Genomic DNA, 24,349 nt, shown 5'->3' with positions numbered 1-24,349 from the left:
CAATGTTTTTCCTTATGTGAATTTGTATAATTTTATGCTATTATATATTTTATGGTATTTTATTATATTGATATATTTTATTTCATAAAATTTTGATCAATTACTCCATACCTGAGTGCCTGATTTAATCTTGAATTTTTCTACATGTTTTTTATGTGACTGGGTGGGTCATATAAACCAAGAGCACCTTAAATCCATTACCCAGCTGTAGTGATCCACAGACACCTTGTTCTGATTTCTTTTAAGATGCACCTGCACTTCTGATAGCAGGCACAGTCCTACCTCCTCGTTTCCTCTGCGAGATGCCCTGTTTCTCTCTATTGTACAAAATACACACAAGTCCTCTTTGGAATCCTAGCCTTTCCCTTAATTCTCCCTGGCAACAAGCACAATTGATTTATGACTGTCTCTTAATGATTTTTCACTGTTTGACTCCCTAAGATTATTTTCCTGGCAGATACCGTCACACACAACTACCCTCATTTACAGCCCAGCACAGAATGGCGTTCTGCTAGGGTACCTCCCTGCCTGCTGCAGCATTTATTGGCTCATCCAAGCTGTCAATCAGAAAAAGGTCCACTCCCCACATCCTCTCAGGGTTATGCCGGGTCTAAAATTGTGGGCGTGAGGGGCGTGGCTTGGCAGCCGGAGCTAATAGCAGCTTGAAAGTGGAGCTCCCGCACCCAGCGACAAAAAACAGCAGCCCAGGCTTCAACAGCACCAGCAACCTGTGTACAAAACATACCCCCTACACATGATGACCAGAGGGAAGAGGTCCCGGCAGCAGCAGGGCAAGCTCGCCTTCTATTTTGAGAGGAGAGTAGTCCGTCCGCCATCTCCCGCGTTCCTGTCCAGCTCTCGTGCATCAGCCTCCCGCCGCAGCAGATACTGGGGACTTCTCCTTCTCCACCAGACACAGAGAACCCAGACAATATGAGGGCCCTCCACACCTCGGGCCACATGGCAGGGAAGCAGGGCAAAACCCTCCAGCACTCACCACCACATCCTGACGGCTGGAACAACAGCAATACAGCAGACTCATCCACGCGGCAGGCGCCATCTTTGTCCTCCTCCTGCAGCCCAGAGAAGCAGAGACCGCGTCTCCAGCAATCCTCAGGCAACTCCAAGGTGGTGAGTGGACACACAGTCTCCCCAAATTTGTATCCAGCGGCCCCTAGCCTTGCCAAATTTCAGACCTCAAATCAACCTGCTTCAGGGACATTACTTAAAGAAATTTTAATTAAAGTCAGCAAATCCCTGCACGCAGATCTACAGTGCTGCCCATAATTATTCATACCCCTGGCAAATTTTGACTTAAAGTTACTTTTATTTAACCAGCAAGTAATTTTTTTTTTACTGCGAAATGACATAGGTGTCTCCCAAAAGATAATAAGACGATGTACAAGAGGCATTATTGTGGGTAGAGTTGAGCGAACACCTGGATGTTCGGGATCGAGAAGTTCGGCCGAACTTCCCGGAAATGTTCGGGTTCGGGATCCGAACCCGACCCGAACTTCGTCCCGACCACGAACCCCATTGAAGTCAATGGGGACCCGAACTTTTCGGCACTAAAAAGGCTGTAAAACAGCCCAGGAAAGGACTAGAGGGCTGCAAAAGGCAGCAAAATGTAGTTAAATCCCCTGCAAACAAATGTGGATAGGGAAATGAATAAAAATAAAAATAAAATAAATAAAAATTAACCAATATCAATTGGAGAGAGGTCCCATAGCAGAGAATCTGGCTTCATGTCAGCAGAGAATCTGGCTTCATGTCATAGCAGAGAATCAGGCTTCACGTCACCCAACACTGGAACAGTCCATTGTCATATATTTAGGCCCCGGCACCCAGACAGAGCAGAGAGGTCCCATAACAGAGATTCAGGCTTCATGTCATAGCAGAGAATCATGCTTCACGTCACCCAAAACTGGAACAGTCCATTGTCATATATTTAGGCCCCGGCACCCAGACAGAGGAGAGAGGTCCCATAACAGAGATTCAGGCTTCATGTCAGCATAGAATCAGTCTTCATGTCATAGCAGAGAATCAGGCTTCACGTCAGCCAAAACTGAAACAGTCCATTGTCATATATTTAGACCCCGGCACCCAGAAGGAGGAGAGAGGTCCCATAACAGAGGTTCAGGCTTCATGTCAGCAGAGAATCAGTCTTCATGTCATAGCAGAGAATCAGGCTTCACGTCACCCAATACTGGAACAGGCCACTGTCAGATATTTTTAGGCCCCAGCACCCAGACAGAGGAGAGGTTCATTCAACTTTGGGTTGCCCCGCAATATAATGGTAAAATGAAAATAAAAATAGGATTGAATGAGGAAGTGCCCTGGAGTACAATAATATATGGTTAAGGGGAGGTAGTTAATGTCTAATCTGCACAAGGGGTGGACAGGTCCTGTGGGATCCATGCCTGGTTCATTTTTATGAACGTCAGCTTGTCCACATTGGCTGTAGACAGGCGGTTGCGTTTGACTGTAATGACGCCCACTGCCGTGCTGAATACACATTCAGACAAAACGCTGGCCGCCGGGCAGGCCAGCACCTCCAAGGCATAAAAGGCTAGCTCTGGCCATGTGGATAATTTGGAGACCCAGAAGTTGAATGGGGCCGAAACATCAGTCAGTACGTGGAGGGGTGTGCACACGTACTGTTCCACCATGTTAGCGAAATGTTGCCTCCTGCTAACACGTTGCGTATCAGGTGGTGGTGCAGGTAGCTGTGGCGTGTTGACAAAACTTTTCCACATCTCTGCCATGCTAACCATGCAATCAGAGGAGCTGGCCATGACACAGCTGCGTTGGAGACCTCTTGCTCCTCCTCTGCCTTCACCTTGGGCTTCCACTTGTTCCCCTGTGACATTTGGGAATGCTCTCAGTAGCGCGTCTACCAATGTGCGCTTGTACTCGCACATCTTCCTATCACGCTCCAGTGCAGGAAGTAAGGTGGGCACATTGTCTTTGTACCTAGGATCCAGCAGGGTGGCAACCCAGTAGTCCGCACACGTTAAAATGTGGGCAACTCTGCTGTCGTTGCGCAGGCACTGCAGCATGTAGTCGCTCATGTGTGTCAGGCTGCCCAGAGGTAAGGACAAGCTGTCCTCTGTGGGAGGCGTATCGTCATCGTCCTGCGTTTCCCCCCAGCCACACACCAGTGATGGGCCCGAGCTGCGTTGGGTGCCACCCCGCTGTGAACATGCTTCATCCTCATCCTCCTCCACCTCCTCCTCATCCTCGTCCTCCTCGTCCTCCAGTAGTGGGCCCTGGCTGGCCACATTTGTACCTGGCCTCTGCTGTTGCAAAAAACCTCCCTCTGAGTCACTTCTAAGAGACTGGCCTGAAAGTGCTAAAAATGACCCCTCCTCCTCCTCCTCTTGTGCCACCTCCTCTACCATCATTGCCCTAAGTGTTTTCTCAAGGAGACATAGAAGTGGTATTGTAACGCTGATAACGGCGTCATCGCCACTGGCCATGTTGGTGGAGTACTCGAAACAGCGCAACAGGGCACACTATACCCTGCTGCTGCTCACACAGTCTGTCCAGCATGTGCAAGGTGGAGTTCCACCTGGTGGGTACGTCACATATGAGGTGGTGAGCGGGAAGTCCGAAGTTACGCTGTAGCGCAGACAGGCGAGCAGCGGCAGGATGTGAACGCCGGAAGCGCGAACAGACGGCCCGCACTTTATGCGGCAGCTCTGACATGTCGGGGTAGTTGTGAATGAACTTCTGCACCACCAAAATCCAGGCAAGGGATGTGCGTCAAACCGGCTAGTCTTAGAGCTGCAACGAGATTTCGCCCATTATCGAACACCACCAGGCCGGGCTTGAGGCTCACCGGCAGCAACCACTCGTCGGTCTGTTGTTCTATACCCCGCCACAACTCCTGCGCGGTGTGGGGCCTGTCCCCCAAACATATGAGTTTCAGAATGGCCTGCTGACGTTTACCCCGGGCTGTGCTGAAGTTGGTGGTGAAGGTGTGTGGCTGACTGGATGAGCAGGTGGAAGAAGAGGAGGAGGAAGCCGAGTAGGAGGAGGAGGCAGCAGGAGGCAAAGAATGTTGTCCTGGATCCTTGGCGGCGGAAGGATGTGCGCCAAACAGCTCTCCGCCAGCCGCCACTACATTTACTCAGTGTGCAGTTAGGGAGATATAGCGTCCCTGGCCGTGCTTACTGGTCCACGTATCTGTGGTTAGGTGGACCTTGTCACAGATGGCGTTGTGCAGTGCACACTTGATTTTTTTTTTTTTTTTTTTTATTAACAATTTTTATTGTTTTTATATTTTCATAGTTATAATGATCACAGCAAGCATTGATTAGTATACAATAACAAAGATTGTACATATGTGGGAGTGACATTTCAAAATGTAAGAAATACATCGTGCTTTTTGCACCCACGAAAAAAGGCCTGAGAGGCCGCATAAGAGCATATGTCAAGTAAGAATAAACAGTAACATTAGGGTAACCAAACTTTGTGACAGGATGGTAAGGTAATAGCGTTGGTAATAGTAGTGACAATAACCGTAGTGAGGGTTATATCGACATGGTGCAGGAACGAGAGCCAATAGTAATAAGACAAGGCATTGAGGCATTGTAGCGTGACATTGGATTGAGACAGTGGTCCAGGGACTGGAGGGCAAGAGATATGAGTTAGGGGAGATTTCTATAGGCTTTCCAAGGGGTCCAGATTTGGAGAAAGGTGTGTCTGGTGCGGGACTCCCAATGGGAGATCTCCTCCATTCTGTAGATCTGATCGACTCTATTTGTCCATTGTTCCACACTAGGAACTTCAGAGGACAGCCAGTGAGTTGGTAAAATCAATCTGGCCGCAGCTATTAGGAGGGAAAAAAGAGTGGACCTATGTGGGTTAACCCCCCCTAGTCCTAGGGATAGTAGAGCCATTTCCGGTGAGCAGGGGAAGGAAGTCTGACAGATCTGGTTGCACAGTCCAATCAAGGTGAGCCACCAGGGGTTGATCAGATCACAGGACCACCAGATATGAAGGAAGGACCCTTTGGCTTTGCAGCATCGCCAGCAACTATCTGAGGCTGTAGGGTTGTACAGGCAAGTCTTATCAGGAGTCTTGTACCACCTCGTGAGGATTTTGTAGCTGTTTTCCTGGATACGCACACACCTGGAGAGCTTATGTGGGGCATTTAGGACTTTAGCTATTTCAAGAGGTGTCAGGGTTTTTTGGAGGTCTTTTTCCCACAAACTAATTATCGCAGGTTTGGGAGCAGAGGAGGGGGACATCAGGTGTCTATAGATTGTGGACACAATTTTAGGAGGGTACTTCTTGTTGCCGATCAAATCTTCAAACCAACAGACATTGTCAGAAGAGGAGGTCTTTTTTGCAAGGAGGAGAGACTCAGTTTTGATGAAGCTCATAAGGACAGGGTTGTGGATCTGAGTGCCCAAGACTTTACCAACTTCTAGGTCTGGGAGTACACACCCGTTTGGATCCAGGAGCTGGGACACAGGAGCGTCCAGAGAACGTATAGCCAGAGGGCTGCTATCTCTCAGGTCCTTAGGAGCTAAACCAACAAGGTCTCTTATCTGAAGAAGGGGAGAGGGCAAATTTAAAACCCTAGACGTTAGCGAGAGATTTTTCCAAACTTTTAATGTATGTCGAGTGAGAGGGTTTGAAATAGTGCCAAGCGAAGGGGGTAGTTTGTCAGCTAATACAAGAGCCCTAATGGGAGAGGGTAATAAGGCGTTTTCCAATATGACCCAGGATTTATGCGGGGGATGTCTAATCCAGTCAACAACTCGGGAGAGCTGTATTGCTTTCATGTAAGTCTCCGGGTCGGGAAGACCAATACCACCCCTGGCTTTAGGTTTAGTTAATGTAAGGAATGAGATGCGTGGGTGTTTACCACTCCAAATAAATTTTCTTATAAGCTTATTTAGAGTAGCAAAGAAAGATTTGGGAATTTCTATGGGGAGTACTTGCATTAAGTATGTGAGTCTGGGGATAATTAGGGACATTAAAATATTTTTTCTTCCAAACCAAGATAGGTATGGAAAGTCTAATGACTCTATTTGGGTTTGTATAGATGCTAGGAGAGGTTTGAAATTTAAGCTAAATAGATCCGACAGGTGAGGGGAAATCCTGACCCCCAGGTAGGTTAACAATTGGGTGTGCCAATTGAATGGGGAATTTATACGGAGGGATGAAAGAGTTAGGGGAGATAAACCCATATGGAGAATTTGAGACTTTGAAGGGTTAACCTTGAAATTGGAGAGAGAACCAAATAAGGAGAGTTTCGATATAATTCTGGACATGGAGGTGAGGGGATTGGTGGTTAGGATCAGCAGGTCGTCTGCAAAGGCTGCTAGTTTAAACTCATGGTGCTCAACCAACAAGCCCTTGATATCCCTGTCCTGCCTGAGAGCCTGCAAAAGGGTTTCCATTATTAAAACAAATATAAGGGGGGAAAGTGGGCAGCCTTGTCTTGTGCCGTTTCTTATTGGGAACAGGGACGACATGAGCCCATTGACTGACACGGACGCCGAAGAATGTTCATACATAGAGAACACGGCATTTATATATTGTAAAGGCAGACAGAATTTTGAGAGGGTCATCCTGATGTACGTCCAGTCTATTCTATCGAATGCCTTTTCGGCGTCCGTGCCAATCAAAACCAAAGGGATGGCTTTATGGGAGGCATAAAACAGAGCATTGAGGATTTTAGCAGTATTGTCCTTCCCCTCCCGGCCTCTAACAAATCCCACCTGATCAGAATGGATCAATTGGGGGAGAAAGTTTTGCAGTCTCGTAGCAAGCATTTTTGCGATGAGTTTAAGGTCTACATTGAGTAAGGATATGGGACGGTAGTTGGAGCATGAGGTGAGGTCTTTGCCCTCCTTAGGGATTATTGTGATTGTAGCTTTCGTCATGTCGGGGGAAAGAGGATGACCCACTAAAGTACGGTTGCACATAGGGAGCATAAAAGGGAGTAATAGTTCTCCAAAGGCAGAGTAATAAGAAATAGGGAGACCGTCTGGGCCGGGGCTTTTCCCTTTAGGGGTAGACTTGATGGCCGATGTTAATTCAAGAGGGGTAAATGGTTTGGACAGGGATTCCTGCTGTATAGGGGTTAGTGATGGGAGGTTAAGAGTATCCAGAAAGGACCTGATATTGACCTCTCTGTCTAAAGACGGGTTCGGAAGGGCGGAAGGAGGGAGATTATATAATGATTCGTAGAACAATTTAAACTGTTCCGCAATATCCTCCGCTTTGAAAAGCTGAGTACCTTGGGGAGATTTAATGCTTTGCACATAACGGGAGTCTCTTCTCTGTTTTATTCTTCGCATCATGAATTTTGATGCTTTATTTCCATGAGCAAAGGTTTTTTGTTGCGCCGACAAGTAAAACTTGGCAGAGCGCTCATTTAGCAAATTCTTTAATTGCGTCCTAAGAGAAGAGAGTTCCATTAGCTGATGATCAAGCAAGGACCGCTTGTGTGCTTTTTCCAAGGTATGGATTTTGGTCAGTAAGGTGTTAAGCTGCTTCTCGGACTCCCTCTTTAAAAAAGAGCAGAGGCTAATCAGTCTACCTCTGATATAGGGCTTGTGGGCATCCCAGAGAGTCTGGGGGGATATATCAGGGGTATTGTTCAATTTAAAATATTCCTCAAGGAATGATGATATTTGTGTCTTATGCTTGGAGTTTCCCAATAAGGACTCATTGAATCTCCAGCTTGTGTACCTATTGCTCTTAACCTCAGGATGAATAGAACAGTAGACAGGGGAGTGGTCGGACAATGTAATGTCCCCAATTCGGGCCGAGGAACAGAGCTGTAATTTCTCTCTTGGGGCTAAGATATAATCGATCCTGCTGTACGAGGAGTTGGCCGAGGAGTAAAAGGAGAAGTCCACTGAGTCGGGATTGTGGCATCGCCATACATCCACCATACCCATGTTGAATAATTTAGTGTGCAGTAGACTGAGGGCTTTTTTAGAAGTAGATGATTTCTTTGACGAAGTGTCAATAAGGGGGTTAAAGGCCAGGTTAAAATCTCCTGCAATAATCATGAGTCCTTCTCCTAGCGAATCTGCGAGGGATAAGATATTAGAGAGCCAACTGACCTGGTCCGAATTGGGGGCGTAAACATTAACCAAAGTGTACAAGTCTTGCCCTATTTTGCCTTTGAGGATAAGGTATCTACCCTCCGGGTCTTGCTTATGGGATACATATTGAAAAGGGAGTCCTCTACGGAAACCTATACTTACTCCCCTCGAGGCGGCACCCCCAGCCCCACAGTGATACCAGCAGGGAAATCTGGAAAAGGAGAGATCAGGGTATCTATCATGTTTAAAGTGGGTCTCCTGTAGAAAGACCACGGAGCATTTCTCTTTATGCAACATGGAGAAGATTTGGCTTCTCTTGGCGGGAGATCTCAAGCCCTTAACATTATAGGATACCAATTTAAGGTCAGACATTCTTAAGTAGGGGGAAAAGGATGAGGCAGAGCCTAAATGGCATACCAGCTAAGGGGATACCAGCCGACCACAGGAGGGGGAGGAGGGTACCACCACAAGAGAAGCGCATACAAGACCACCATCTCAAGCCATTCCAGGACCGTGCCTTCTGAACCAACACCATGTCGACACCGCTCGTGCGGGGAGCAATCACTGAAAACCTCGAGCACCTGTCAAAACAAGATAAACCAAACATAAAGAACAAAACCATAAAAAGCATTCTTAAATGGTTAATACGGTAGTTGGAGAGAGGGAACATGACAACAATAATTCCCTGTAAGAGTAATATGATGTTGGGGGGGAGGGAGATATGAGAAAATATCATTAGGTAGCAAATCCCTCTAAGGAGTTAGTGAGAACCGGAGGGTTAGTTCAGAGTGGCTTAAGAATTGCGTCAAGCCAGAGGATAGTAGTATTAGGCATTTAACTTTACGAGTATATAGGAGGGGGAGGGGTAGGTGGGAGAGTGGAAGGGGAGGAAGGGGGCCTAATATGTTATCTGGCAAAGCCCAAACTATCAATCAGAGATAAAGCTATAATAGCTTTCAGACAGATGGGACGAAAGTCCCTACTGTATATCCTTTACACCCTGAGTGGAGAAAAGGAACAACAAGTGCAGTAAATTAACAAATTCCTGGACCACCACTCAGGGGTTGGAGCCAAGTAGTGTGGAAAATAATAATATAGTGTTAAAAATATCAAAGATATCAAAAATCAAGGGCTGAGACTTAAGCGACCTCATTTAAAGGGGAAGGAAGGATAGAGAAAGGTAAAGGGAGAAGAAGAGAGATCAGGTGGGTATCAATCATTTGTTAAAGACAGGCGTTTAGGGGTGGAGGCAGAGTTCCCCCTTCTGGCTCTTTGAGATTTTGGGGTACGGAGAGGTTCCCACGGAGTCACCGTAGGGAGGTTCGGTAAAGTTGACAAGTTTTGGGCCAAGTCCCAGTTTTCTATAGGCAGCGGCAGAATCTGAAGAAGATCATAAGCTCTACTCAGGTCACTGTAGGAAGCAATGTGGACACGGCGCCCATCATGGAGAAAGGAAAGTCCAAATGGAAATGTCCACCTGTATAGGATCCTACGATGTCGCAGTAGATCAGTAAGTGGCTTCAGCATCTTTCGCTTCTTCAGGGTGGTTTGAGCCAGGTCTTGATAAATAGAAATGGGGTTGCCCTCCCAGTCCACAGTATCAGAGTTCCTGGATCCAGCCAGGATTGCTTCCTTCACCGGAAAATTCAGAAACCTACAGATAACATCCCTAGGGGGTTCTCCGGCTTGTGGCTTGGGACGCAGCGCTCTGTGAGCTCTTTCAATTAGGACCTCGTGTGCAGAATCAGGACCCAGGAGTTTAAGGCAGATCTGGACAACTGTTTCAGGAACTTCCAATGCAGAGATAGATTCCGGAATGCCTCTAAAGCGGAGATTGTTTCTCCTGCCCCTGTTCTCCTGGTCCTCAATTGCAGTATACAGGATGTTGATGTGGTTCTGGGCAAGGGACAAGCTAGAAGCCATTTCACTCTGGTGTTGCAGAACTGTGGCCTGGGTGTCTTCTAATACCTCCACTCTGCGGCCTATATGGCGCATATCCTCTTTGATGGAGGAGAGATCCAGGCTGAGGGGACCCAACGCATCAGCCAGGGCTTCTTTAAGAAAAGCCCTGGAGATGGGCAGGCGATCTGTGTCACCGGAATCATCTTCTATTTTATCAGCGCCTGTAGCTGTTGCCTGCTTGTAGCCGGAGTGAGGTGTTCCAGGGGCCCCTTTGGGTTCTTTGCTCACTGCCACAGCTGCCGCTTTCTTAATAAATTTTTCCATCTCGCCAGATTGGCTCAGCGACCTGTTGGGACCAGGCTGATCAGTGGGTTTTTGGCCTCCTATTTTGACCATCTTTAAGTCCGGTTCGCTAATAAAGAAGAGCTGTGAGGGAGTTACTAGCACTTCACATAACCATAGGACACCAGTACAGTTACTACAGGAGGGGGCGGCCCCAATCCAGGAGGGCTTCTGTTCACAAGCTGTTGTTAATGAGGTACTGTCTCTTTAAATGTGTAAATTTATCAAAAGCAACCTTAAACCTCCGACATTCATCAAGTTTTGGTCCCAATCTTCAAGAGGCTCAATTGTAACCAAAAGATCTCTCAGGGCCTGCACTTAGTGAGCACTGTGGACTTAGGGAAGCTGTTGTATCTAGAACAATCGCAGCTGACTGCAGCTAGGTGACCGGTAGCGCCTATGTTAATCAGGCTTCTTCCACAGCGATCTCACACTGACTGACCGGCAAGTTTATTATGTTGTCTTAAGGGTCAGAGCAACTGCAGGAGATAGTTCGTACGATCGCTATGGCCGGGAATCTAAGATGGCGCCCGCTCAGTGAGACAGCCGTGGCGCAGTGCTGCAGACTCAATGCTGCTGGGTAAGGTAGGAACGATGTTCTTGTATGGTTACCTTGTCCCAGACGTGAGGTGCAGAGTCTCCTCGTCGATCGGCGCCGCCCGGGCGCTCTGCAGTAGGTAGCGCTTCACCACAGGACCAGGCCAAGAACTTCCACACCGCTAGGCCTCACTCCCTCCGGATCGATGCAGGCTGAAGATCACAGGTAAGTCTCCAAAAAAGGGGCAGAAGATAATCGGCGGCACCAGCGAGCATGTACTCGGTCTGTGGCAGAGATGTTCCCGCTCAACGGGGAGAAGAAAAGGGGGGTGCAATCGGTCTCACACTGCCTCAAATCTAGGCCGGGGATTCTTGTTCCGCTAGGCCTCTTCCGAAGCTCCGGATCGGAGCGGACTTTTAGCCCCAGAAAGGTCTCAAAATGGGGCAGATGTGCAGCCGCGTCTCCTGGGGACTCAAACGAGGCTAATAAAGTTCATATAAGCGACGGATGAGGTTGGATAGGGACTATTCTGCCAGAGCTGCTGAGATGGACGTCTGTCCTGGTTAGCAGCTAGCCACGCCCCCCTCGTGCACACTTGATTTTATCGGATACTTGGTTGTGCAGGGAAGGCACGGCTTTTTTGGAGAAGTAGTGGCGGCTGGGAACAACATACTGTGAGACAGCAAGCGACATGAGCTGTTTGAAGCTGTCTGTGTCCACCAGCCTGAATGACAGCATTTCATAGGCCAGTAGTTTAGAAATGCTGGCATTCAGGGCCAGGGATCGAGGGTGGCTAGGTGGGAATTTACGCTTTCTCTCAAATGTTTGTGAGATGGAGAGCTGAACGCTGCCGTGTGACATGGTTGAGATGCTTGGTGACGGAGGTGGTGGTGTTGGTGGTACATCCCCTGTTTGCTGGGTGGCAGGTGCCAACGTTCCTCCAGAGGCGGAGGAAGAGGCTGAGGCGGCAGCAGAAGAAGAGGCCGAGGCGGCAGCAGCAGAAGAGGTAGCAGGGGGAGCCTGAGTGAGTTCCTTGTCTTTAAGGTGTTTACTCCACTGCAGTTCATGCTTTGCATGCAGGTGCCCGGTCATGCAGGTTGTGCTAAGGTTCAGAACGTTAATGCCTCGCTTCAGGCTCTGATGGCACAGCGTGCAAACCACTCGGGTCTTGTCGTCAGCACACTCTTTGAAGAACTGCCATGCCAGGGAACTCCTTGAAGCTGCCTTTGGGGTGCTCGGTCCCAGATGGTGGCGGTCAGTAGCAGGCGGAGTCTCTTGGTGGCGGGTGTTCTGCTTTTGCCAACTGCTCCCTCTTTTGCTACGCTGTTGGCTCGGTCTCACCACTGCCTCTTCCTCCGAACTGTGAAAGTCAGTGGCACGACCTTCATTCCATGTGGGGTCTAGGACCTCATCATCCCCTGCATCGTTTTCCACCCAGTCTTCCTCCCTGACCTCCTGTTCAGTCTGCACACTGCAGAAAGAAGCAGCAGTTGGCACCTGTGTTTCGTCATCATCAGAGACGTGCTGAGGTGGTATTCCCATGTCCTCATCATCACGAAACATAAGTGGTTGTGCGTCAGTGCATTCTATGTCTTCCCCCGCTGGGGAAGGGCTAGGTGGATGCCCTTGGGAAACCCTGCCAGCAGAGTCTTCAAACAGCATAAGAGACTGCTGCATAACTTGAGGCTCAGACAGTTTCCCTGATATGCATGGGGGTGATGTGACAGACTGATGGGCTTGGTTTTCAGGCACCATCTGTGCGCTTTCTGTAGAAGACTGGGTGGGAGATAATGTGAACGTGCTGGATCCACTGTCGGCTATCCAATTGACTAATGCCTGTACCTGCTCAGGCCTTACCATCCTTAGAACGGCATTGGGCCCCACCAAATATCGCTGTAAATTCTGGCGGCTACTGGGACCTTAGGTAGTTTGTACACTAAGACGTGTGGCTGTGGCAGAACGGCCACGTCCTCTCCCAGCACCAGAGGGTACACTAACACCACCACGACCATGTCCGTGTCCCTTACTAGATGTTTTCCTCATTGTTACCGTTCACCACAATAAGAAAAATATTATTTGGCCCAATGTATTGAATTCAAATTCAGGCCTTTATTTACAGACACCTAACACTATCTGGCTATCTATTTAGGTACCGTATTACACTAATACAGGCACAGCAGTAACGACAGATTTAGCTGAATATAAATTGTAGGCCTAGTATTTAGGCGCTAGATGACAGGTATACGTTTACGGACAGAATTAGACTTGGAAATGCACGGTAGCGTGTGTGTGAAGTTATTGAGAATGACCCTATCCGCACCTTCAATCTAATATACCCTTTTATGGATAGATTTAAAGTAGGCCTGATACAGCAGAAACCACTGTTTTAGGGAATTGCTAAGTTGGGAATTGTATTTCAACTCAGAACAAAAACTGTGCTTTGGCGGACACTAAATGAATTGACCAGCCTCAGCAATAAACACAGATTTAGCTGAATATAAATTTGAGGCCTATTATTTAGGCGCTGATTTAGGGAATTGCTAAGTTGGGAATTGTATTTCAACCCAGAACAAAAATATATCCTTTGCCAGACAGCAGACAGTATTACAATTGGCTGGCCACAGCTGAAACACCAGATTTAGGGTACTGTTATTTTGGCAGTTGTATTTCACCCCTCAATAAAATAGCAAGCACAGCCAAGCCCCTGTTGTAGGATATAGCAAAAAAATAACCACACTATTGATGGTTAAATGGACTTGGTGGCAGCTTGTGCTGGCGCACCACAAGACACAAAATAGCCGCTGATCACCCCAGAAAAAAGTGACTGAAAAACGCTCTGGGGAGCCTAAAAACAGTGAGCAATTAAATAGCAGCAGTTCAATGATCCACAGCTGTAGATCGATCACTGAATTAAGTGTTTTTGAGCAGTTAATCACTGCCTAATCTCGCCCTAACAATCGCAGCTGCAACCTCTCCCTACACTGATCAAATTAAATAGAGGCTGGGTCACATGCTGCACTGGCCAATCACAGCCATGCCAATAGTAGACATGTCTGTGACGGCCTCTTGGGGCAAGTAGTATGACGCTTGTTGATTTGCTGCTTTGCAGCCTTTCAAAAAGCGCCAAGAAAAAAAAAATCTCAGCTTTTATTTACATTTGAGCAAAAAGTGTCCAGTCCAAAATGATTCATACCCTTCTCAATAGTCAATAGAAAAGCCTTTATTGGCTCTTACAGCAATCAAACACTTCCTATAATTGCAGACCAACTTTTTGCATGTCTCCACAGGTATTTTTGCCCATTCATTTGTAGCAATGAGCTCCAAATTAGAGATGTCGCGAACATAAAATTTTCCATTCGCGAACGGCGAACACAAATTTCTACAAATGTTCGTGAACGTGTGAACTGGGCGAACCGCCATTGACTTCTATAGGCAGGCGAATTTTAAAACCCACAGGGACTCTTTCTGGCCACAATAGTGATGGAAAAGTTGTTTCAAGGGGACTAACACCTGGACTGTGGCATGCCGGAGGGGGATCCATGGCAAAACTCCCATGGAAAATTACATAGTTGACGCAGAGTTGGATTTTAATCCATAAAGGGCATAAATCACCTAACAATCCAATATTTTTTTTGAACAACATGGTTTAAAACATCCAGTGTGTGTATACGATCAGGTATGATGTTGCATCGATCAGGTAGTGTAAGGGTTACGCCCGCTTCACAGACATTGACAGACCAAACTCCCCTTTTAATGCACCGCAAACAACCGCAAACAGTCCATTTGCCGAACTGCAAACTTCCCATTTGCACAAGGTTGGATACCAAGCTAGTCATGTCCCGTTGATGTCATTGAAGGTTTCTTCCTCCAGCCAGCCACGTACAACACCAAGGGTCCCGGAAAGGTGAATTAAATTGATTTTTCAAATGGGGAGATGGTTAAAAAAACACTGGCTCCCTCCCCTTTGTTTGTATCCACGGTGACTGCGTCTGCGCCGTGCAATTTACTGTCCCACCCGATATGAGTGCTATTTTCTATAGTTCTCTCTTCTCATCAGTTTAATCCCTGTTATGTCCCCAATCTGGGGTCCATTTATTAAATTGATTTTTCGAACAGGGAGATGGTTAAAAAAAACGCTGGCTCCCTCCCCTTTGTTTGAAACCACGCCACGGTCACTGCGTCTGCGCCATGCAATTTACTGTCCCACCCAATATGAGTGGTATTTCCTGTAGTTCTCTCTTCTCATCAGTTTAATCCCTGTTACGTCCCCAATCTGGGGTCCATTCACTAAATAGGTTTTTCGAACGGGGAGATGGTTAAAAAATTGCTGGCGATACATCCGTGTCAACCACGTAAAAAGTCAACCATCGCTTTATAAGGCGCACTGCCATTTTCCCCCCACTTATAAAGCGATAAATACGGTAATATAATTGCAGCATTTTTGGGTCGGCCAATTGGCGATTGCGATATGGCAATTAATTGTGATTGCTTTGGCGATATATTGTGCAGGCCTATGTAGTACTATTCTCATCAGTTTAATCCCTGTTACGTGACATCCCCAATCTGAGGTCCATTTATTAAATAGATTTTTCGAACAGGGAGATGGTTAAAAAAAACGCTGGCTCCCTCCCCTTTGTTTGAAACCACGCCACGGTCACTGCGTCTGCGCCATGCAATTTACTGTCACACCCGATATGAGTGCTATTTTCTGTAGTACTATTCTCATCAGTTTAATCCCTGTTACGTCCCATATCAGGGTGGGATTGCCTTTTGTGAAAAAAAATTAGGCCGGGCACCTTCGACTGCCTTCACAGTGACAGACCAAACTCTGATACACCAAACTGAATTGATTTTAGGAATCGGGAGATGGAAAAAGCAGCTTGGTCGGTCCTCTTACTCCCAAGTTGGGGCGCTGCGCGTGCATGGAGCAATGTGCTGTGACACCCTATATGAGTGGTGTCTTAACTAGTACTATTCCTATCAGTTTAATCCCTGTTACTTCCCCTATCCGGGGACGTGTGTCGAATTGATTAACCATTAACGAACCATTATGACATCCTGGAATAATTTAGTTCTGAGCTTTGTACTTGATTTGTATTGGAATTGTTGGGGATTTTTTAAATTGTCTGCATTATTTCTAATAAACTATTAAGAGACTTTATTATGATTATTTTTTTATTTTATGTATTAAAAACCCACCCATACAACTTAAAAAAATAAAATAAAATAAATGTAATTTTTTTCTATAAAAAAACATCCAGCCGTCCCGATTGCTTTTGGTCTGATCATTATGAAGCAACGGCCTTATCATCTGGGGTGTGGCAACATTGCCAACACACTCATAGAGATGATGATCGCTTCATTGTGATACGCAAGCCCCTTCACCACAACAAGGTAACGATCACGAAAGGGGAATTGACACTTGTATGTGCCTTTTTTTTTTGTTTTGTTTTTGCAGCCACAGTGCAGCACCAGAGGCCAGAAAAATTAGGCATGTACACATGCCTGAAAAACAATGTTATTGTTGCAGCCAGCAGCGGCCGGAAAAATGGATGTTTTCAAGGCAGAAAGGTGACTAAAACATTGCGGCTTGAACCCTAGTTGGTGGCGGAGAATTCACAAACGTCATCCAGTATGCAGACATTAAATACAGCAGCGTGGGGACCATTTTGAGGCCAAGGCATGTCAGGCCTTTTTTTAGTTAAACGTGTCCCCTACTGTCAGTCCCTTCGTGATCCATGCCTCATTCATCTTAATGAAGGTAAGGTAACCAACACTTTTTTGACCGAGGCGACTTCTTTTGTCAGTGACAATGCCTCCTGCTGCACTGAAGGTCCTTTCTGACAGGACACTTGAAGCGGGGCAGGCCAGAAGTACTATCGCAAACTGGTATAGCTCAGGCCACAGGTCAAGCCTGCACACCCAGTAGTCAAGGGGTTCATCGCTCCTCAGAGTGTCGATATCTGCAGTTAAAGCGAGGTAGTCTGCCACCTGTCGGTCGAGTCATTCTCTAAGGCTGGATCCCAAAGGGTTGTGGCGATGTGTAGGACTGAAAAATCTCTGCATGTCCTCCATCAACAACACATCTGTAAAGCGTCCTGTCCTTGCCGCCGTGGTCGTGGTAGGAGGAGGATTACTTTCACCTCTTCCCCAGTTAAATTCCCGTTGTGCTGTGACATCCCCCTTATAAGCTGTGTAAAGCATATTTTTTAGTTTGGTTTTGAACTGCTGCATCCTTTCTGACTTCCGGTAATTTGGTAAAATTTCTGCCACTTTCTGCTTATACCGGGAGTCTAGTAGCGTGACCTCCCAGTACAGGTCGTTCTCCTTCATCCTTTTTATAGGAGGGTCCCTCCACAGACATGACAGCATGAAAGACCCCATTTGCACAAGGTTGGATGCCGAGCTACTCATTTCCCGTTCCTCCTCCTCACTGATGTCATTGACGGTCTGTTCTTCCCCCCAGCCACGTACAACACCACGGGTCCCAGATAGGTGACAACAACAAGCACCCTGTGATGCTTGCTGTGGTTGGTCTTCCTCCTCCTCAAAGCCACATTCCTCCTCTGGTCCGGCAAGCGATGATGACAAGGCTGTTTCTGGTGGTGATGGTGACCACAACTCTGCCTCTTCCCGCTCATCTACAGCCTGATCCAGGAAGAAAACAAATGGGATGAGGTCGCTGATGGTGCCTTCGGTGCGACTGACTAGGTTTGTCACCTCCTCAAAAGGACGCATGAGCCTACAGGCATTGCGCATGAGCGTCCAGTAACAAGGCAAAAAAATTCCCAGCTCCGCAGAGGCTGTCCTAGCACCCCGGTTATACAAATACTTGTTGACGTCTTTTTCTTGTTGGAGCAGGCGGTCAAACATTAGGAATGTTGAATTCCAACGTGTCGGGCTGTCGCAAATCAAGCACCTCAATGGCATGTTGTTTCGGCGCTAAATGTCTGAAAAGTGCGCCATGGCCGTGTAGGAACGCCTTAAATGGCCACACACCTTCCTGGCCTGCTTGAGGACGTCCTGTAAGCCTGGGTACTTAGACACAAAGCGTTGTACAATGAGATTCAACACATGTGCCATGCACGGCACATGTGACAACTTGCCCAAATTCAATGCCGCCAACAAATTGCTTCCATTGTCACACACCACTTTGCCGATCTCCAGTTGTTGCGGGGTCAGCCACTGATCCACCTGTGCGTTCAGGGCGGACAGGAGTGCTGCTCCGATAAAGCTCTCTGCGTTCAGGCAAGTCAACCCCAAGACAGTGTGACACTGCTGTATCCGGGATTTGGAATAGCCCCTGGGGAGCTGGGGGGATTCAGTTGATGTGCAGCCAGACGCTGCAGCAGAAGAGGACTCAGCTGAGGAGGTTATGGAAGAGGATGGAGTAGGAGGAGTAGAGGAGGTGGCAGTAGGCCTGCCTGCAAGTCGTGGCGGTGTCACCAACTCCGCTGCAGAGCCACGCATTCCATGCTTGCAGCCGTCAGCAGGTTGACCCAATGCGCAGTGTAGGTCCAGGTATCAGTGGTCAGATGGACCCCTACACTGTATGCCAGAGATGCCATGACCTCCTTTTCAATCACTAAGTAGAGGTTTGGGATTGCCTTATTAGAAAAAAAAAATCGTCCTTCCACTGTGGTGTCCCAATAGCGACACATTTTTTGAAGGCCCCAGACTACACCAGCTGGTATGGTAAAAACTGGCGGGCTAAGAGTTCCGTCAAGCCAGCTGTCAGACGCCGGACAAGGGGGTGACTCTGTGACATTGGCTTCTTGCGCTCAAACATTTCCTTTACAGACACCTGACTGTGGGCAGATGAGATGGAACTGCTGAAGGTGAGAGGCAGAGTGGTGGGTGGTTGAGAGGGGGCAAGGAGGACAGCAGTGGTTGACGTGGCTGAAGATGCTGGACCAGGGGGAGGATGGTGGCTTTGAGCTTGTGTGCTGCTTCTACTCGTCATCATGTGTTGATCCCATAGGCGTTTGTGATGTGCGATCATGTGCCTTCGCAAAGCAGTTGTACCTAGGTGGGTGTTGGATTTCCCATGACTCAGTTTCTTTTGGCACCGGTTGCAAATGGGCAGACACACACAAAAAATGCCACACTGCTGAGCTTTGCAATGACGGCATTCTAGTGGTGGCAACAGCATGTGTTGATTGGCGTGCTGTCTGGCTGACCCCGGGTGCACTATACAGTGGCGGAAATAATTATTTGACCCCTCACTGATTTTGTAAGTTTGTCCAATGACAAAAAAAATGAAAAGTCTCAGAACAGTATCATTTCAATGGTAGGTTTATTGTAACAGTGGCAGATAGCACATCAAAAGGAAAATCGAAAAAATAACTTTAAATAAAAGATAGCAACTGATTTGCATTTCATTGAGTGAAATAAGTATTTGAACCCTCTAACAAAAAAAGACTTAATACTTGGTGGAAAAACCCTTGTTTGCAAGCACAGAGGTCAAACGTTTCTTGTAATTGATGACCAAGTTTGCGCACATTTTAGGAGGAATGTTGGTCCACTCCTCTTTGCAGATCATCTCTAAATCCCTAAGGTTTCGAGGCTGTCTCTGTGCAACTCTGAGCTTGAGCTCCCTCCATAGGTTTTCGATTGGATTAAGGTCCGGAGACTGACTAGGCCACTCCATGACCTTAATGTGCTTCTTCTTGAGCCACTCCTTTGTTGCCTTTGCTGTATGTTTTGGGTCATTGTCGTGCTGGAACACCCATCCACGACCCATTTTCAGTTTCCTGGCAGAGGGAAGGAGGTTGTCGCTCAGGATTTCACGATACATGGCTCCGTCCATTTTCCCGTTTATGCGAATAAGTTGTCCTGTGCCCTTAGCAGAAAAACACCCCCAAAGCAAAATGTTTCCACCCCCATGCTTGACGGTGGGGACGGTGTTTTGGGGGTCATAGGCAGCATTTTTCTTCCTCCAAACACAGCGAGTTGAGTTAATGCCAAAGAGCTCTATTTTGGTCTCATCAGACCACAGCACCTTCTCCCAGTCACTCTCTGAATCATTCAGGTGTTCATTGGCAAACTTCAGACGGGCCTGCACATGTGCCTTCCTGAGCAGGGGGACCTTGCGAGCCCTGCAGGATTTTAATCCATTGCGGTGTAATGTGTTTCCAATGGTTTTCTTGGTGACTGTGGTCCCTGCTAATTTGAGGTCATTAACTAACTCCTCCCGTGTAGTTCTAGGATGCTTTTTCACCTTTCTCAGAACCATTGACACCCCACGAGGTGAGATCTTGCGTGGAGCCCCAGAGCGAGGTCGATTGATGGTCATTTTGTGCTCCTTCCATTTTCGAACAATCGCACCAACAGTTGTCACCTTCTCTCCCAGCTTCTTGCTAATGGTTTTGTAGCCCATTCCAGCCTTGTGCAGGTCTACAATTTTGTCTCTGACATCCTTGGACAGCTCTTTGGTCTTTCCCATGTTGGAGAGTTTGGAGTCTGCTTGATTGATTGATTCTGTGGACAGGTGTCTTTTATACAGGTGACTAGTTAAGACAGGTGTCCTTAATGAGGGTGACTAATTGAGTAGAAGTGTCTAACCACTCTGTGGGAGCCAGAACTCTTAATGGTTGGTAGGGGTTCAAATACTTATTTCACTCAATGAAATGCAAATCAGTTGCTATCTTTTATTTAAAGTTATTTTTTCGATTTTCCTTTTGATGTGCTATCTGCCACTGTTACAATAAACCTACCATTGAAATGATACTGTTCTGAGACTTTTCATTTCTTTGTCATTGGACAAACTTACAAAATCAGTGAGGGGTCAAATAATTATTTCCGCCACTGTACATGCTGTCTGACTGTGCCACTTGCTCCTCGTGACAACCTCCCCCTTCTTCCAACTCGTCTCCTCCTTCTCTCTGTCTCCCCTTCTGAACTTTCCCCCTCTTCTTCTTCTCTTCGAGCAGGCACCCACGTGGCATCCACGGACACATCGTCATCATCAACCACTTCACTTGTATCTGACACCTGAGCAAAGGAAGCAGCAGCTGGTACAACATCATCATCACACTGTACATCCATGTGTGTAATGCTGCCTGACTGAGACATATCCCTGTCATCTACATTCCCTGTCAATAATGGTTGTGCATCACTAATTTCATCCAACTGATGTGTAAATAACTCCTCTGAGGGATCAAGTGAAGCGGCTGTGGTGGCTGTGGTGGTAGTGGTGGTGGTGGCGGCGGGCGGGAGAGTGGTAACTTGAAAGCAGGTGACCAAAGCTGAGCTGGAGGAGGATGGTGCGTCAAGGTTCCTAGCGGAAGCTGTTGAAGATTGGGTGTCCTGTGTAAGCCAGTCAACTATTTTCTCCGAATTTTTTGGGTTCAGGGTACGTGGCCTCTGAACACTGGGCATTATTCCAGGGCCAGTGGAAATCACAGCACCTGCGGCGTGGCCTGCCTCTGCCTGTCATTTTTTATTAGATAAGTTTTAGTATGCGTGCAAGATACTGTGCCACCCTATATAAGTGGTGGGCAGTGGGCACAGTACAGTCTGTGTAGGCCTGACACACACAGGCTTGCAAGATCACAGTTAAATTTTAAATATTATTATTTTTTCTGCAAGGTATTTGAGAGAATGACACCCTGTAACGGTATGAGTGCAGGCCTAACCAGCCACTAGCCAGTGGCCACAATACAGTATGTGTGGGCCTGACACACACGGGCTTGCAAATGTGATTAGATCCCAAACATTTTTTAAATAGTTTTTTTTTCTGCAAGGTATTTGAGTGAATGCCACCCTGTAACGGTATGAGTGCAGGCCTAGCCAGCCACTAGCAAGTGGCCACAATACAGTATGTGTGGGCCTGACACACACGGGCTTGCAAATGTGATTAGATCACAGAAAAATATTAAATATAATTTTTTTTTATCTGCAAGTTTTTTTCTGTCACACCCTGTATGAATGGTGTGCACTGTGCACACAGTGCTGTCTATGACTGAGCCTGCAGCCTTTCACACACGAGCAGCCAGGCAACTGCAATATATAAATATATATATATATATATATATATATATATAAAAAAAGCACACTGCTATACCAGCCCTGAAAAGGGCTTTTTGGGGTGCTGTCAGGACGCTGTCCTTACAGCAGATGAGTCTGTGGACACAGAACAATGCCCTAGCTAACGCTTTTCCTATTGAATCAGCAGCAGCAGTACTGTCCCTCCTCTCTCTGTGAATGCAGTTTCCGAATGAATCTAAAATGGATGCTGTCCAGGAGGTGGGAGGGTCTGCTGCTGATTGGCTGGAATGTGTCTGCTGACTGTGAGGTAGAGGGTCAAAGTTTACTCAATGATGATGTATAGTGGGCCGACCGAACATTGCATATGTTCGCCTGCAGCGGCGAACGCGAACAAGCTATGTTTGCCGGGAACTATTCGCCGGCAAACTATTCGGGACATCACTACTCCAAATCTTTCAGGTTGGAGGGTCTTCTTGCCATCACCCTGATCTTTAGCTCCCTCCACAGATTCTCAATTGGATTCAACTCTGGACTCTGGCTGGGCCACTCCAAAATATTAATGTTGTTGTCTGCTAACCATTTCTTCACCACTTTTGCTGTGTGTTTTGGGTCATTGTAATGCTGAAATGTTAACTGGTGCCCAAGGCCACTTTTCTCTGCAGACTGCCTGATGTTGTTGTTGAGAATCCTCATGTATTGCTCTTTTTTCATGGTGCCGTTTACTGTGATTAGGTTCCCTGGTCTATTGGCTGAAAAACACCCCCAAAGATTTAGGTTCCCACCAACAGTTTGACAGTGGGGATGGCGTTCTTTGGGTTGAAGGCTTCTCCTTTTTTACGCCAAATGAAGAAAACAACATTGTGACCAAACAATTCAATCTTTGTTTCATCTGACCATAACACAGAAGACCAGAAGTCTTCTCTGTCCAAATGAGCTTTTGCAAAGTTAAAAAAAATTGCTTGATAATTGAATAAAAGTAACTTTAAGTCAAAATTTGCCAGGGGTTTGAATAATTATGGGCAGCACTGTACAAGCTTTGATCTCCCCTATCCAGACCACCGTTCAAAGCCTTCTCCCCAGAGTGTCCCATATTGAAAATAAAATGGGAGAGTTTGCTTCCTCACATACTAATCTAGCAGATGCACACCCAGAGCTCTTTGAAGAGCTGGAGAGGATTACGGCTAAGCTTAATGATTTGGAGGACAGATCCCACAGGAACAATATCAAGTTCAGGGGTATACCCGAGGACGTCCTTAAAGGGCTTCTGTCACCCCATTAAAGTCATTTTTTTTTGGGGGGGGGGGGGCTAGTTACATTCTTTATAGTGCGATATATGAGAATATAATGGTGTTACTTACTTTCATTCAGCCGTTTCTTATAAAAACTAAGTTTTATAATATGCAAATCAGGTCTCTACCAGCAAGTAGGGCGTCTACTTGCTGGTAGCCGCCGCAAAAAACCGCCATCTCGCCGTGTTGATTGACAGGGCCAGCCGCAATCTCCTCCTCCGGCCGGCCCTGTCAGCATTTTAAAAAACGCGCGCCTCTGTTCATTCGGCGCAGGCGCTCTGAGATGAGGAGGCTCGTCTCCTCAGAACTCCCTCAGTGCGCCTGCGCCGATTACATCACCGAAAGAGAAGACGTCATCAGCGCAGGCGCACGGAGGGAGTTCTGAGGAGACGAGCCTCCTCATCTCAGAGCGCCTGCGCCGAATGAACAGAGGCGCGCGATTTTTAAAATGCTGACAGGGCCAGCCGGAGGAGGAGATCGCGGCTGGCCCTGTCAATCAACACGACGAGGGGGCGTTTTTTTGCGGCGGCTACCAGCAAGTAGACGCCCTACTTGCTGGTAGAGACCTGATTTGCATATTATAAAACTTCGTTTTTATAAGAAACGGCTGAATGAAAGTAAGTAACACCATTATATTCTCATATATCGCACTATAAGGAATGTAACTAGCCCCAAAAAAAAGAATGACTTTAGTGGGGTGACAGAAGCCCTTTAATGGGGACATCAAGCAATATCTCTGCTCATTATTCCAAGCCCTTGTGCCGTCTCTTACTGCTAATGATTTAGTCATCGACAGGGCCCACAGGGTCCCAATTCCCAGCCATCTCCCAACATCTATCCTGAGAGACATTTTGGTGAGAGTCCACTACTATCACGTAAAGGAACAGATACTAAAAGCATCCAGAAAGAAGGGGCCTCTGCCTGCCCCACAAAATTCTATAAAATTGTTTGCAGATCAGCAGTTACATTAAAACAGCACCATCAATTAGCCCCAGTAACATTGGCGCTGAGAGATCATAAAATTGCGTACTGCTGGGGATTCCCGGTGAAGTTACTAATCAACAAAGCATACGATTGGCATACGATTAGCTCGGTGAAACAGGAAAATTCCTTCTCTCTTCATGGAACATTGACATTGCTCAACACCAAAAAGAGAAGTCTCCAGACCCCCATCGTCTCTCTGAAGAATGGCGCAAAGTAGAGTCGGAAGAGGC

Source organism: Bufo gargarizans, chromosome 5, assembly GCF_014858855.1.
Source record: "Bufo gargarizans isolate SCDJY-AF-19 chromosome 5, ASM1485885v1, whole genome shotgun sequence".
NCBI lineage: Eukaryota > Metazoa > Chordata > Amphibia > Anura > Bufonidae > Bufo > Bufo gargarizans.
This window is presented reverse-complemented; position numbering follows the sequence as displayed.